General features: G+C 43.3%; 1 protein-coding gene across 3 annotated transcripts in view; it reads right to left on the bottom strand.

The window, feature by feature from the left end:
* TMEM266 (transmembrane protein 266) overlaps positions 1 to 15,596 on the bottom strand; it is a 766,234-nt gene that overhangs the window by 632,819 nt on the left and 117,819 nt on the right. For all 3 annotated transcript variants that reach the window (XM_086959421.1, XM_086959422.1, XM_086959423.1), the window contains exon 4: positions 11,106 to 11,211. The gene's annotated coding sequence lies outside the window, so the exon portion shown is untranslated. The remainder of the gene's footprint in view (positions 1 to 11,105; positions 11,212 to 15,596) is intronic.

Here is a 15,596-nt window from a genome sequence, read left to right as displayed (position 1 = left end):
TAAGGTGCTCCCAGCTCCCGCCGCACACCAAGCTGAACAGTGAACCTGACAATGAGCTGCTTGTCCAGTAAGAACAATCTTTGCAGTGCTTGTGGTGATCCTGGCTCCTGTCACGCACCCCGCAGAATCTCACAGGCGCTGCTCATAGGTAAATGCCAAATAAAACAGCGTTGTTGCCTTTTCTGGGCTGATGCGGTGCTTTCACCCCTGCCGCACCTCAAAGAGGTGTTTGCAGCACTATTTTGCTCCCGCTGCGTGATTCTCTGAAAGTATGGCAGGAAATCCTACAGTGTTTGGTCTCCACATATTCCTCCGAGTGGGATAAGGTCTTGCCACTGGTTGAATTAGTCTATAATAACAGTAGGCACACTGCTACTGGGGTTTCCCCATTTTATTGTTTGACTGGTCATCACCCTAGAATGTTCCTTATTCTTGACCCTACCAAAGCAGAACAAGTCCAGTCGGTGCAGGACCACCACACTAAATTGTATGATATCCAACAACATATAGCTCAGTATCAGGAGGCATGTAAAACACAAGCAGATAAACATAGAACATGAAACACTCCTTAGCACACGTATATCTATTTTCCGAGTAACACAGGTATGTAACGAATTTCAGTCAGTGTGAACATAAATAATGAGCATGAAAATTGTTCGTCTTTCTTCTTTGTTGTTTTCTTTAATGTGTGTAAATGCTTCCCAAATTATTCATTACAGCCAACACGTGTTTCGTCGCAACCAGGCGGTCGTCCTGCGACTTTCTCAAGGCTGTGATAGTAAAACACAAAAAAAATATGTATACTGGTAAAACAATCCCATTGTTAACTACAGCCCAACACCTCTTTAGTTTCAGGGCACACACAAAACCAGATGTGTCTCATGTACATGGTGGGATAGAAGAATGAATCTTGCAAAAGAAATATACATAATAACACAGAATGTACCACTGTGTGAAGACAGTCGGCCTATGACCTAAATATAGATGGAGAGACCAAGCCGGAGCGCTTAAGGTTATAAGTGCTTGTTTACCTTCCTGGGGTACAGAATCATAGTTTGTACCACTGTGGATGTGATTGTGAAACAAAAGAATATCAGTGCTAAGGATCATGCTAATATTGTGTCAAGCGTGCACTGAAAAGGTAATTGATAGATGTGAGTTTGGGAATGTGAAGAGTCAAATCTAAGAGCAAGTATTTGTTAAAATTGGTAAATACCCATTTCCTGCGTATGAGCTGTTCTGCGACGCCACTATATAGAAGTCTGAAACTTTATTGTTCCAACAAAACATATATGGGCAGTTGACGAGTCTTCTCAGCCCAAATTAAATTAGGGAGCATACGAAGATCAGGGTAATGAGCGTTACATTTTTGCTAAGTTACCGACATATGGCACAGCCCTAAATAATGAGATACATAGAAGCATTCTGTCAAATTTGAGACATGACGCCTAACTTCGAGTTTATTCACTTTAAGCGCCATTGATAGTTTTACTATGCAGGTCTTCCGCCTCCCCCAATTCAAGTGAATGGAAAGTGGAGGTGGCGAAAGTTCTGGATTCCATACGCATCCGGGGCATGTTGCACTATTTGAAGACCTGGAAGGGCTTTGGTCCAGATGACAACTCTTGGGAACCCACTTCTTCGGTCCATGCTCCTAGTCTAGTGCGTCTCTTTCACCTTTGCCATCCCACAAAGCACCGCACCCTATGAGTATCTTTGAGGGGCAGGGGGGCTAGGGAGGTCAGGAGCTACCCATCCTGTCTGATATGTCAGTACTATCAGGAGTTCCTGCTAGCTCACGTTTCTGTCCACTAAGTTATTTTTGTTTTTTTCCTTTTCTTGCCACTGCCAAAGTTTGTTTCTTTTTACTGTATTTGTTGGGGCCAATGCTTGTTTTGCCAATGCTTGTTGTTTTTGGTACTAGCAACACATGGGGACCTGCCATGCTTATGGGCGCCGCAAAGGCACCTTGCATGCTTCTCGGCTTGGCTAGCTATGTGTGGTTAACAACCACTGAACTGGCTATAAAAGCACAAGCCTCGCACCTGTGAATGCTTGGCTTAATCTCCTGGTTCCCGATTCAGCTAGAGACTACTTCAGTCACCGCTTCAGGATTTCCTTCTAGACATTTGGGCAGAAGCATGCGCTGGTCCAGAACTGCAGCAAGCATCGGATAGCTAAGTGCAGCCCGCTTTAAGGCTGCGTGTGAAGTGAAAGGCTGTGCGACTGACATTTTCTGTTGGTATCGGAAGACTCATACTTGCAGATTTGCCATGTGAATTGGCCATCTGGTATATGGCACAGCTGACTTTTTATTCAAGACTATGACATTTACATATTTGTTTCACGCTTGTGGTCATTATATGTTTGAAATCATTTCATATTTGTACTACGCTTAGCGCTTGGAGTCCTTTATGTTTCAGCTCATTTCCAACTTCAGCGAGTTTTGTTTCTACTCAATTTGCAGAGAACTTTGATATTAAGATGAATATTGTGAACTTGATACCACGCTTGCGGATGGAAGCATCCTGTTAATCCTCTGATCACCATATTGTATGGACACTGGCTTATGTAGCCTTTGGGCCTGTTCCTAGATGTGAATATTGGTTTTGTGCAAACTTAACGAGGTATCTAGTTTCCATTAGTTTAGCTGGCTGTAGAGGACACAATTATAGCCAGTGACTCCTTTTTGGCAGCTTTATTTTTTTAGAACTATTTGGATTGTATTCTCCTGCAACCTACAGACAAAGGCTAAGAGAGGAGCCCAGCTCAGTGAGAACCAGGTGACTAACATGACTCGCTTATAATGAATGTTCTGTGTTCAGTGTGCCTGAGTGGCCCAGAAGTGCCTCTGTACTCACCTGTTGCACTTCTTATTTTATAGAGAAACACAAGTCCTCAAAAAGTTGACCCTACTCTGCAAGAAGATCGTTTGAGGGTGCCGAGCTGGACCAGTCTGTGAGGAGAAGCAGTGTTCTTTCTCTTTTTCTAGTTCCATTCCCCTTCCCTTTTGGGACACCTGCTGGGACTCCGGTAGCGAGTTCAGTATTGCCAAGATGTGTTCTAGAAGGAGAGGGTAAAGTTCACAGCTCCTGCAGACAATCTAAACTTCAGGTCAGTGGCTGTGCCACAGTATTACACGGACTAATGTACCTTCATTGTGAGAGCAAAGGGATTTATATGGGATCTCTGGGATTGGACTCAGGCCCTATACCAGAAGTGTGTAGTCTCCATCGTGAGTGTAAGCTCAGTTTACGCAGGGCTGCATGTCAGGTACAGCTTTCATTTTAGAACACTCCTCCCCATCGGAATGCTCCTCTCTGCCCATAAAGGGGACCAGACACAGCTTATATGATAAAACTATTGCGTTCGAAGATACAGCTGTACACCCATGTTACGTCTAAACACCAGGAGCTGTTGCTGAATGAGCTGAATGAGAAAACCGTACGCTATTTTTCTATGTATGCCGAGCAACCTCGTACAAGATGTGCAGATCGAATTCCAAGAAGAGCTCCTGAGTAGCAATCAACATGTACAGCGTATCCCTAGAGCAATGTCACGGAAAGAAATGTATTATATGTCACTACAACCCTCTCTATGGTCGTGAAAGAAACTCAGATAATAACATATTAAAAGAGAAGTCAAGCAAACGCAAAGCAATGCAAATATATATATATATATATAATATATAAATATACACACACATATATATACACACACACACATGCGCACACATACACACACAATAAAAACCCAAGATGGAACTTATTTATAAAATGTAGAAAGGGGGGCAAATTAGCCGGCACCGAAGGCACCCATAGGTTGTCTACAATGTTGATGTTTGATTCAGCAATAGCCCCATTCCAAATAATAGATATGATACTCATTATCAGCCGATGCTGAGGTACTATTCTTATGTCCTGCATTCGTGTTAATAGAGCCAAAATTCGAAAGTCTAGGAGACAAAGCATACATATTCTGGGAAGGGATCACCTTATACCATGCCTCTTGAAGTAACTGTAAGTTCATAGGACAACTCTGAAAGCAGGTCCTTATGGGTTGCACACAGGTAAACCAGATGGGTCTGAAAGACAAGAGCCAGTCAGTATCCAGTTCCTGGAGCGGAGGAACGCCAAATAATTGTATCATGAGTTTACAGCACAGCTGGACTGGAAGTAATTCCATTACCAATGGGCTTCTATATGGAACATCCATTGCGGAGCAGCAAAAAAGCAACGAAGAATAACACCAAGGGTATAACAATGAAAACACTGGAAAATAGAGACTGAAAAAAAGCAGGTAACAATGTTTCTGGAAGGTACAGACTAAGCCGGTTTGTTTTCTTTGTAAAAGTGAGTTATACCAGCAGTATTGGAAGCATTAAAAATGTGATGCGCAAGCTCACCAGAATGCTATGGGAGGTTAGTGCTTATAAGTGACTGTATTTCGCTAGACGTCCTTGCAACCTGCAGTTCAAAGGTTTGTCGGCAGCTGTAAGTGACTCTTCTTTTTGATACAATAAGGCTTTGAGTCTGCTTAGCTTGTCGAAATCAGCTTTCAAAGTTGGAAAGGAAGGCCACAAACTAAGATCAGAAACCTTGTGCATTGGGGGGAGAAAGACCGTTATGACAGCAAGTCACTATCAAGTCACTTTCTGAGAAACAGAAAGGACGTAAGGGACACTTGCTTCCATCCCACAACAATTTTTGTTGTTTAACATTGTGGGCCCGATGTAGGTAAATCTTTTTTACCACTTCATAAATACCGATTCATACCGAATCGGTATTTAAGAAGTGGTAAAAAAGAGAAGGGCAGATGTAGGTAATTTTATTTTAAAAATTACCGAATCGGAAGGAATCGGTATTTACCGATTCGGTAAATACCGAATCGGTAATGCCCATTGATTCCTATGGGCATTGAAGCCCATAGGAATCAATGGGCATTACCGAATCGGTATTTACCGATTCAGTAATTACCGATTTCTGCAAGGGTGCAGGGGGTGTCACTTTGACACCCTCTAGCACCCCCAATACTGGCTTGTGTGCCATGTGGCACACAGACATGCCCTAAGGGCATGTCTGTCTGTCACATGGCATAGGTGTGCATGCACACATGTGCATGCACACCTGGATTCGGTATTTTAACACCCAATTGGATTGGGTGTTAAAATACCGAATCTGAAAGGCCTGTGGGACTCAGAAGAGTCCCACCTACATCTGGAAGATACCGAATCGGTAAAAATACCGATTCGGTATTTTACAGATTCTGTAAATTTACCGATTCGGTAAATATACCGAATAGGTAAATACTGGCCCCCTACATCTCAAAGTGCCAAATACCGGTCGGAAACGGCCGATTTTGGCCGTTTCCGACCGGTATTTGCCACCTACATCGGGCCCTAAATATCTTACATTGGAAAGCAAGGTAATGAAGGAGCTGGTAGTCCATTTAAATAACAAGCCAAATTTACTGCCAAAATATTACAGGCACCGTGAATTGTAATTTGTTTACAAACAAGTGAGTGAACGACAGAAGAAACACATTAATTTCCAGTAAGGAACACCTCTCTGTCCACCCTTACACAACCAGTGATTAGAGCTCCCTCCCATGGGTTTATATCTGCCTACCGGGAAATATTTGATGCAAGATATAAACTGGAATGTTGAAATTGGCAAGGATATTACACCATGTATTAACCACACTACTCAAGGTGTATCAGCTACTGTTGAAGGTTAAACTTAGCGATGTGTAACATTGTGTAAGTGGCAGTTTTTGCCATGAGTCGCTTTTTACATGTCAGGTTAAAAGGCAAGAACAATTGCATAGAGTTCAAATAACGAAATGGACTCAACCTGATTATTTTTACCTGAAGTCTCCAACTAAATTACTTCATAGATCTAAGCAGACCTTGTCCATGCTATAATAAAGACATGTCATTTTGCATAATATCAATTACAGACAATACAATGGTATTTAAACTGTAAATGTGAGAAGGCAATGAATTAATTATATTATCAATAACAGAAAGTACTGTATCCAAATTATCTTAATCAACAATTTGCCTTTAACGTGCAGATGCTCTCATCTGTGACAATTTCCAAATGTCACTGTAAGAGGCATACATTAATCTTTTGGAACCCAGAGACTAAGAATTCAACAAGAATCCAGGTAGATCCAAGTCATCCAACAGGAGTGAGAGATGTTGATTTACTTTAGACAGTGTGGAATGTTCCAACCATTGTTGGTACAATTTCCCTACCAAATAGGTGGCAACTATTACCAAGTGTTGAGAATGCAAATAACAAGGGTCCAGTCTGCTTGCCTTAAACAAATAATGTGGAACTTTAAAAAAAACAAGCATAACAAACCTTTGTCTAAGCACACGTTAAGACCTGTAAGAGTGGAGTTAAATGTAGCATTCTACACCATACCTTTGAGCTGTTCTTTGCTGTAATTTGTTAAATGTTGCCAATTGTCAAATCGTGCAATAGAAGGAACACTAGGTGAATTCATGTCTTTGATTCTAGCAAGTCCCATGCATGCAGTCTGTTGAACTGTGTCATTTAAAAAAATCATTTGTGGTGGAATCAAGCACACTCTAAATAAGGGGTCTGTTCCTTGAACCAGCCAATGATCGGCACCCCAAATTGATTTCACTTCAATGTTGTCCTTCCAGTACTCACAGCCTTTTTTTGCATCAGTATATATGGTGTTGGGTCACATTTAAAATAAAAAGATTTCTGGTCTAAGGAATTATAGCCAGAAAAATATGTGAATTTATCCGTATATTTGTTTGAACTCCTTTATGGGGGGAGTTGGTCAATGTTTCCATCGGGTATAATTAAAAAGTGTGTGTTGAACACTAGCGCTATGTATATAACTATGTGCGTAATGATAACAGAACATTCACCATTAGTAGCAGAATTAAGATACAAATCTTCACTTTCAAAAACAGTATAATCAGGCCTCGAAAAATCTACTTGCCCACTTGCTTGGCAAGAATGGTTGTATCAGGTAGAGCTAATTATAGGACCTACTCATCCATTCTGGCGAGTGAACTTAAATTGGCAAAGAACAGGTGTTCTGTACATTCAGAAGTAAATGAGCAGTTCAAACGCCATTAAATCTGGTGTTTATCTTGACACATTTGCTGTCTGTTGAAGGACAGAGGTCAAATATCAGTCTGCCATTTTACTAATTGCTGCTTATCATGGAAAATTGGGTTTACTTTTCTTTCTCTCATTATAGTTTTTTGTCAAGTGATCTGTCTGACGATCATTGTGAAACAAAAGGCTGTACGATGTCAGTTTTTTCTATCCCACAACATTTAAACAGTTGTAAATGAGTGGGACAAATATTTCAAAATGTATCCGGGAATACGAAAGCACATTTCTCTTTGTAATTCAGAAGTGTGATGCAAACAAAGATTTAAATTGGGGCAAATCAAATCAAATCAGAACACTTTACTTGGTGATGTTGTGATGAATATTTGCAGAAAGACTATTTCTAAACACTGTTTGTGCACTATATAGTTTTATCAGTAAAACCGCATATCAGTGGAAAGGTTGATGGCCATTTCAAGGGAAAATGTACTGATTGCAAATGAGTGTGGTACCACTTCATGCTTTAGGTATGTGGTTATTAAAAGTTTTTAAATATGATTTGAGAAACATTCCTGCCCCCGTCCTGATGACAATGCTGCTACAAGAGGCATGTCAGTGGTCATGTGTATCCTACATGTGGCTGGATATGCATTACATATGGAGCTAATGTTTAGTATATTAAATCAAACAACAATTTTTTTTGTACAGCAGACATGCTGAATTTGAAGGTGCTCTCATATGTCATAAAGAAGAAAATTGCTGGCTCAGTGATTTAAAATATTTGAACAGGATCACATAATTTGATACCAGTCCAGGGGACAAGAGCATTATGTATAGGTCGAGTAGATTATTTAAGTCACTAGACCTGGATTTTTCAAGGCCTGGTATAATATGCCAGCTCCAAGAGTATGGAGTTAACGGTTTCAAAATCCCAGTCATTAGAGTGAACCCTAGGCATAATACCATCACCCCTTGCAAGCTTAAATATAAGAGGAATGTGCAGTATTTCTGTAGGACCAAAAATATCATAAGGGAACCTTATCCCAAACAATTCCATTGTTAACTGTGTTAGCTGAAATGTTCACAAGGGACAGGTCTCTCCACACTTTGTGTGAGGAGGAGTGAAGCGTTAGCACCTAATTCATCAGTTCTGCTGTAACAGAGCATTCTAGGAGGCACTGTCCATTTATTAGCAAAAATAAAACAGTCACAAATCCAATCCAAAGAAATAGGCAAACCAAGAAAAGTATTATACAAATATATATCCAAGGAGTTACCAGAAAAGTGCATTTCAGCCATGAAAGGAAAACACAAGCACATGTAGTGTCTAAAATGTTAGAGGTGTCAGAAGAGACTGGTGAAAAATCACCAAGTACTAAAAAATAACCCGAAGCAGTTTGTTGAAAAACAGGAGCTACAGGTAGGTGAAAAGAGAGCTGGTAGATTCCTCAAAAGATGGATCATCATAAACTACTTCATCTGCAAGAGACACTGTATTAAGTGCAATACTCACTTCCGTCATATGGCTGGTGTTTTTAGCGGAGTCAGGAATCAACTGAGGTTGGTCCATGCCCCCCACCTCCCCTCAGCTGGAGAGAAACAGCTGCGATGTTGCTAACATGCTGTAGAGGAAATTCCTGTCTGGTAGACAGGAGTTAGGGGACCACCAAGGAGTCCTCGTAGCCTACTGTTTAGAATCAACCGCTTGATGCAATTTTACTTGATCAGTGGAGACAAAACGATTATCTTATATGTGGCTATGTAGCGCAGAGTCAGCCTAAAATGTGTAAATCACTAACCTAAGGGCAAACCAAAGTGGGCCCAGAAGGGTAATCACTACAGTCATTGACAGGCATATGACAAATGTGCCTGTGCATCTGATGCATTACCTGACAGCTTGTGTGGCTTGCTTGTCTCGAACTATTATTTACACAGGCTCAAGGCACTGTTTGAATTTTGGCAATACTTAGATATATGGCACTAAGAGGCACATGGTGGGACACACCTGAACACATGGTATGGATTGGCACATTAAGGAATGAATTTCATTTGGGAGCAAATAGGTGTATTTACTTACTAGGTGGTATTTGTTTTTAAAATAGGATTTCCTCTCAAGAAAATGCCACATTGGTATTTAGTAACAAATGTATTTATTTTCTAAATGTCATAACCTCAGACAGAAATGGTGACTGGGAAGATTTACTGATATTTGGAAAAGAATCAGCTGAAAAAATGTCAGCACAGCAAAAAGGGTCAGAGTGTGAAATGCCTAGGAGCTCTATACTACAAACAGACTTGTTCAAGTGACCTGTATTTCAGGAGTAGGTTTACCTTTATGCTGTTGTTTTCTTAACGTTTAGCAAATGAACGATTGAAGGGTTCTCAGTGACTCCATTAAATAGTGGGTGTGGAGATAATAACAGTTTACAGTTAAACCTAACCATATTTAATCCGTCGGGAGATCAGATGAGTTATGGAGCTTCTCAGAGTAATGTAAAATCACCTTCTGAGGTCTCAGAAGGCACCATGCAGTTCAGTCAGACAGGATGCTCTTTGAAACAAAAGTGTCCTGTGACGTCCAACATTTTACTCCTCCCACTGCAGCCTTGCTAGCCTCCATGTTAGTACCCATGAAGACTATCTGACACATGAAAAAAATAATGTAGGTTGAGAATTACTCTCAGCTGTATGCAAGTGAGAGGCTCAAAACACATATTCTATTACAGGCCACTTAAATATGCATGTAAATACATCAATGGTAAAAGATTATCGTATCTTTACAAATTTCATAAACGGTTCTATAGCATGTGATTACAATTATTAGCAAAAACATAAGCATAAAAAAGGAACTCCCACACAATGAAATGAACACTTGTATGTCTACGGTTTCATGTGAACTACTTCTGAAAGTCATTAATACCTCACATTTTTATATGAAATTACTCTAATTAGCTCAATCACAAATGTTTGAGCAGGCCTGGGCGACAACATGAAATGGTAAATCTTGTGTTTATACACAGGTTATCAGCAAGATAATTCATGGCATTTAAGCAGAAAATGCAAGTAACAGTAGTAAAGTAAAGCTATGGGTTATATACTTTGGTCATTTTGCAGAGGTTAATTTTCCTAATGGAGTTCAACACTGCTTTTCTTTTTTTTAAATGTCCTCACACCCCATTAAATATTCTTTTGCAACAAATAGCCACCATAAAACGTTTTTGCTTGAGGAGATGGATCATGGTTTCTTATCTTTCTTGAAATTCATAGGTACAGGAATGGCAAAGGTGCTCTTAAAGCACAGCAGTGAACTACACCATTTACCACACACAATATTTAAGGCTTGACACCTCGGTGGGCTAGATTATTTAGAGAAGGTGAGCCTTTAGTCATTGATGGTCATGACAGATGGTGTTTGTGTGAATTATCAAACTCCATTTAGTAAAATGCACAGTGAGAGAGTTTCTAACAAACACAAACAATGGTTTTCATTTAGGGATAAAGGTCAGGTAAATTGACTTTGCGTAATGCAATGGAGGGATCAAGAGGTTATATGTTACCACTTTGGCTTCTTTTATAGCAACATTGTTTTCACTTGAAAATGTTGCACCAGTTTGAAAGTGTACAACCTAGAGACCAAGTGGGTGTATTATGGTTCCGAGTGGGGGCAGTTCCCCAAGAGTGGGAATATCGCGCAAATTGCATAAAACAGGGGCACCAACGTGGAAATCTTCATCTATTCTGGAGGGCTACATTCATCAACATGTACATTCCACCAAGGCTCATCCTACTGCTGTCATTACCTTCACTTCTTTCACATTGACATGTACCGCCAATTAAAAAACACCAGTGCAGCTCTAGGATCCTGGCTGCAGTCACTACAAGCACTCACTGCAGGGTGTCCATTTGATCCTTTCATTTAATGTTCACCACATCGAATGCATAAGCAGCACTAACAACTAAAACAGAAAAGAAGATCTAGAAAAAGGACTAGTGTAGTTCTACCTGATTTTTCCCAACACCATTTTGTGGAATTGAGGAACACTCCTTTCTCTTCTGGGCCTTCTTTCGCCACTTTTTCTTGATGAGTCTCTCCATGCAGACATCTGACCTGATAAGATCATTTAATACAAATGGTTTAATTTAGATCACAAATCATGTGCATTATCTTACAGTTTACATATAAACGATAATTCCTAGCATCATGCAACAAAATATTTAGAGAACTGTAAATAAAACAAATAACTGCATAGCGATATGCAGTATATCTCTCAGCTACCTCTTAGCTAAAAATTACCAATCACAGTTCCTGAGGAAATAAGTGGGAAATAGATTTAATTGGAAATAAATCTACCTGCAAGTGTAGAGCAGAAGAGGGGCCCAAAAGAAGTTGGCAATGTGGCACATTTTTTGAAAAGCCTCTCATCACATGGAAAGTGAATATCATGACAATCAGACTAGGCAGGGGATACACATTACAAAGCCCTTCCAAAGCCAAAAAGAAGGCTTAGTACAACAAAAGGAAACCTCTTTGTCAGACAATGGCCACCATGTACACAATAATTAAAATCAAGTAACCAAAGAAGCTACAAAATAGCACAGCTTCACACACTTCCAAACTCGCAACTAAAAATCAGATCGAACAAAAAAGAAATGTCGTCCATTATGAAAACAAATACCAACAAAGCATTTCACAAATATAACGAGAGAAGGGATAAAGAAACATGCACAATTAAAAAGTTTTATAAGGAAAACATTCAAAATAAAGCAAAAAAAGAACAATGCCGAATTCAAGAGAAAAGAGCAGTGCACTCAAACAGATGCAACCATTATTCAGTATGGAACAGGCTTAAGAACACAGGCAAACCCCGCAAATACCAGCTTCACCAACATTTGCTCAAACATTTTTATAGAGGACAACACCTCAAACTAGGTAGCTAATAAGAACCTGTGTGAAGGACTCCATCTTCCCTACATGAAACTCCAATCAGCACACAAAATCATCTGAGAGGGTGCATGCAGAGAACATCTCACTGGATACCATTGTAGGTATTGCAAGAACTTCGGTAACTACAGAAGCTCCTCATCACTACAGGGTTCATGCATCTGCATACACCTATCAAATAGTGCAAAAAGCCACAACGGATATGCCAAGCCTCAATATAATTCAGTAAGTGATGCACATCTAGAGTTTGCTAGATAATCCAAAAACTTCACTGGTTTCTGGAAGAACAAGTTACTTACCTTCGGTAACGATATATCTATAAGAAACAGTAGTTAGTTTTAGATTCCTTACCTTAGAATATCCCCAGGCGTCAGACTGGATCCGCAAATTTTTGCGTAGCAGTACCCTTGCCCGTCGGTAGGCGTCGTATGCGGCTCCGCGTCCGTAGTCGGCGCCGTGAAGACGTTGTCGGAGTACTTAGACTCCGCCTCCGCATGCTGACGTCAGTTCTTAGACACAGCTTTTCCGCGCCAAAAATGAAGAGCCATGTCAAAAACCAACACTGGTGCCATTGAAACTAGGGCCCTGAAAGGGCATGACCTTAACCCTAGATATTGGTTCGCAGAACGGGGAGGATGGGTGGGCGGTAAGGATCTAATACTAACTACTGTTTCTTACAGATATATCGTTACCGAAGGTAAGTAACTTGTTCATCTGAAAGAAACAGGTTAGTATTAGATTCCTTACCTTAGAATAGATACCCCAGCAATACCAACCCCGGAGGTGGGTCTGCGAACCAATAATCACACCAGAAAGTCCTGAAGGACGGAACGGCCAAAGAAGCCATCCCTCCGGACTTGGATGTCCAGGCAGTAGTGTCTTGCGAACGTGTGCAGCGAGGCCCACGTAGCTCCCTGACAAATGTCCTGCAAGGGGACTCCCTGACCCAGGGCAGTGGTAGCCGCCGTGGTACGAGTGGAATGGGCCCTCAGCCCAACAGGAGGCTCCCTCCTTGCCAAGGAGTAACAAGCCTTGATACACAAGACGACCCACCGAGAGATGGTCCGCTTGTGTACCGCCCGTCCCTTCTTAGCGCCCACGTAACCAACAAAGAGTTGGTCATTCACCCGGAACTGGCGCGTGCGATCCAAATAGAATGAGAGCGCACGTTTTGGGTCCAGACGGTGGAGCCGCTCTTCCTCCTTTGAGGGATGCGGAGGCGGAAAGAAGGTGGGCAAGTTATAGACTGCCCGATGTGGTAGGCCGTGACAACCTTGGGCAGGAAAGAAGGTCTTGTCTGCAACACAACCTTGTCCGGATGGACAGAAAGGAAAGGCGGTTTAGAGGAAAGAGCCTGGAGCTCACTCACTCTCCTGGCAGAGGTGATGGTAACCAGGAAAGCAGTCTTCAAAGTAAGAAGGCGGATAGGACAGTTGTGAAGTGGCTCAAAGGGAGCGCACATCAAATAAGTAAGAACCAGGTTTAAGTCCCACTGAGGCATCACGAAGGGAACAGGTGGAAACGTGTGGGTGATGCCTTTCAGAAATCGATTTACAATAGGGAACTTGAACAAAGATGGTTGATCAGGCAGCCTCAGAAAGGCCGAAAGGGCAGAAAGGTAGCCCTTGATAGTGCCCAGAGCAGAGCCCTGCTGAGCAAGGGAAAGAAGGAAGAGAAGAACCTCAGAAAGAGGGGCAGAGAAAGGATCCACAGCCTTTGCTGTGCACCATGCCACAAATCTGTTCCACCTGCAGGCGTTTACCGACTTAGTGGAGGGACGCCTGGCTGCCAGAATGATATCACAAACTTCAGGAGGCAAGTCAAATGGCCTCAACTGTCGCCGCTCAATCTCCAAGCATGGAGGTGGAGACTGGATAGGTTCGGGTGGAAGACAGTCCCCTGTTGCTGCGACAGACGGTCCTCCTAAAGAGGCAGACGAACCGGGGGATCGACTGACTAGCTCAGGATACCAGTACCTTCGTGCCCAGTCCGGAGCCACAAGGATGACTTGGGCCCGGTCGCATTTGATCTTCTTCAGCACTCTGGGCAGAAGTGGTATAGGCGGAAAGGCGTACAACAGACCGCAACTCCACTCGCGACAAAAAGCGTTTCCGAGCGAGTGCCGCCTTGGAAATTCCAACGCGCAGAACTGATGACATTGCGCGTTCTCTTCAGTTGTGAATAGATCTAACCAAGGCTCTCCCCACTGCTGAAAGAGGCCTTGCGCCACGTCCGAGTTCAGACGCCATTCGTGATCCATCATGCTACGGCGGCTGAGTTTGTCCGCCCTGGTGTTCAGAGAACCTGCCAGGTGTTGAACCACCAGGGTCACACCCTGATGTTCCAGCCACTGCCAGAGGCGCAGAGGGTCCACGACCCCACCCCGCCCTGTTTGTTGCAGTACCACATGGCGGTGGTGTTGTCCATGAACACCTGCACTACACTCCCCCGGACAGAGGGGAGGAAGGCCTTCAGTTTTAGACGAATCGCCCGCAGCTCCAAAAGGTTGATATGGAGCCGGGACTCCGCCGGAGACCAGAGGCCTCTGATCACCGCCTCTCCCATGTGGCCTCCCCAGCCCTGGAGGGACGCGTCCGTCACAACTACGTGCTCCGGTTGGGGAAGGGAGAGGGATCTGCTGCTGACCCAATCGCGGTCCGTGAGCCACCACTGCAGCTGTCTCGCAGTGCCCTCCGAGTTCAGGACATGGTCAGACAGGTTGCCCTGATGCTGGGCCCACTGAAACTTCATGTCCCACTGCAGAGCCCGCATCCGCCAACGGGCGTGATGCACCAGAAGGATGCAGGAAGCCAACAGCCCCAGAAGCCGCAGCGTCAACCTGACTGAGACTTGGGATAAAGGCTGAAAGATCGGAATCAGAGCCTGTATATCCCAAACCCGCTGTCCGGGGGGGTAAACCCGAAACTGCGCCGAGTCGAGAACCTCCCCGTTGAAAAGGAGCTTCTGGGAGGGGCCCAGGTGTGACTTCGGCACATTGATGGAGAACCCCAGCTGGTGCAGGAAGTCTGCCGTCGTCTGGAGGTAACTAACGACTGTCTGGAGCGAGCCCGCCTTCAATAACCAGTCGTCAAGGTAGGGAAAGACTGAAACCCCTAACCTGCGCAGATGAGCTGCGACCACCGCCATCACTTTCATGAACAACCGTGGGGCGCTGGTAAGGCCGAAGGGGAGCACGGTAAACTGTAAGTGCTCGTGGCCTACCGTGAACCGCAGGTAGCGCCGGTGGGAAGCAGGACGGGGATGTGGAAATAAGCGTCTTGCAAGTACAAAGCTACCATCCAGTCTCCTGGGTCTAGGGCAGCTAAGACCTGAGCCAGAGTCAGCATCTTGAACTTCTCCTATCGGAGGAAGCCGTTGACGTTCCGTAGGTCCAAGATAGGGCGTAGGCCCCGTTTGCCCTTCTTGGGTACCAGAAAGTAGTGGGAGTAGCAACCACACCCTACTTCTGGCCCAGGAACGCGCTCGATGACCCCTTGGCCAAGAGCGCCGTAACTTCCTCCTGCAGAAGCCGCAGATGATCCCCCGATATG

This window comes from Lissotriton vulgaris, chromosome 2_2 (assembly GCF_964263255.1).
Source record: "Lissotriton vulgaris chromosome 2_2, aLisVul1.2, whole genome shotgun sequence".
Taxonomy (NCBI): Eukaryota; Metazoa; Chordata; class Amphibia; order Caudata; family Salamandridae; genus Lissotriton; species Lissotriton vulgaris.
This window is presented reverse-complemented; position numbering and strand designations above follow the sequence as displayed.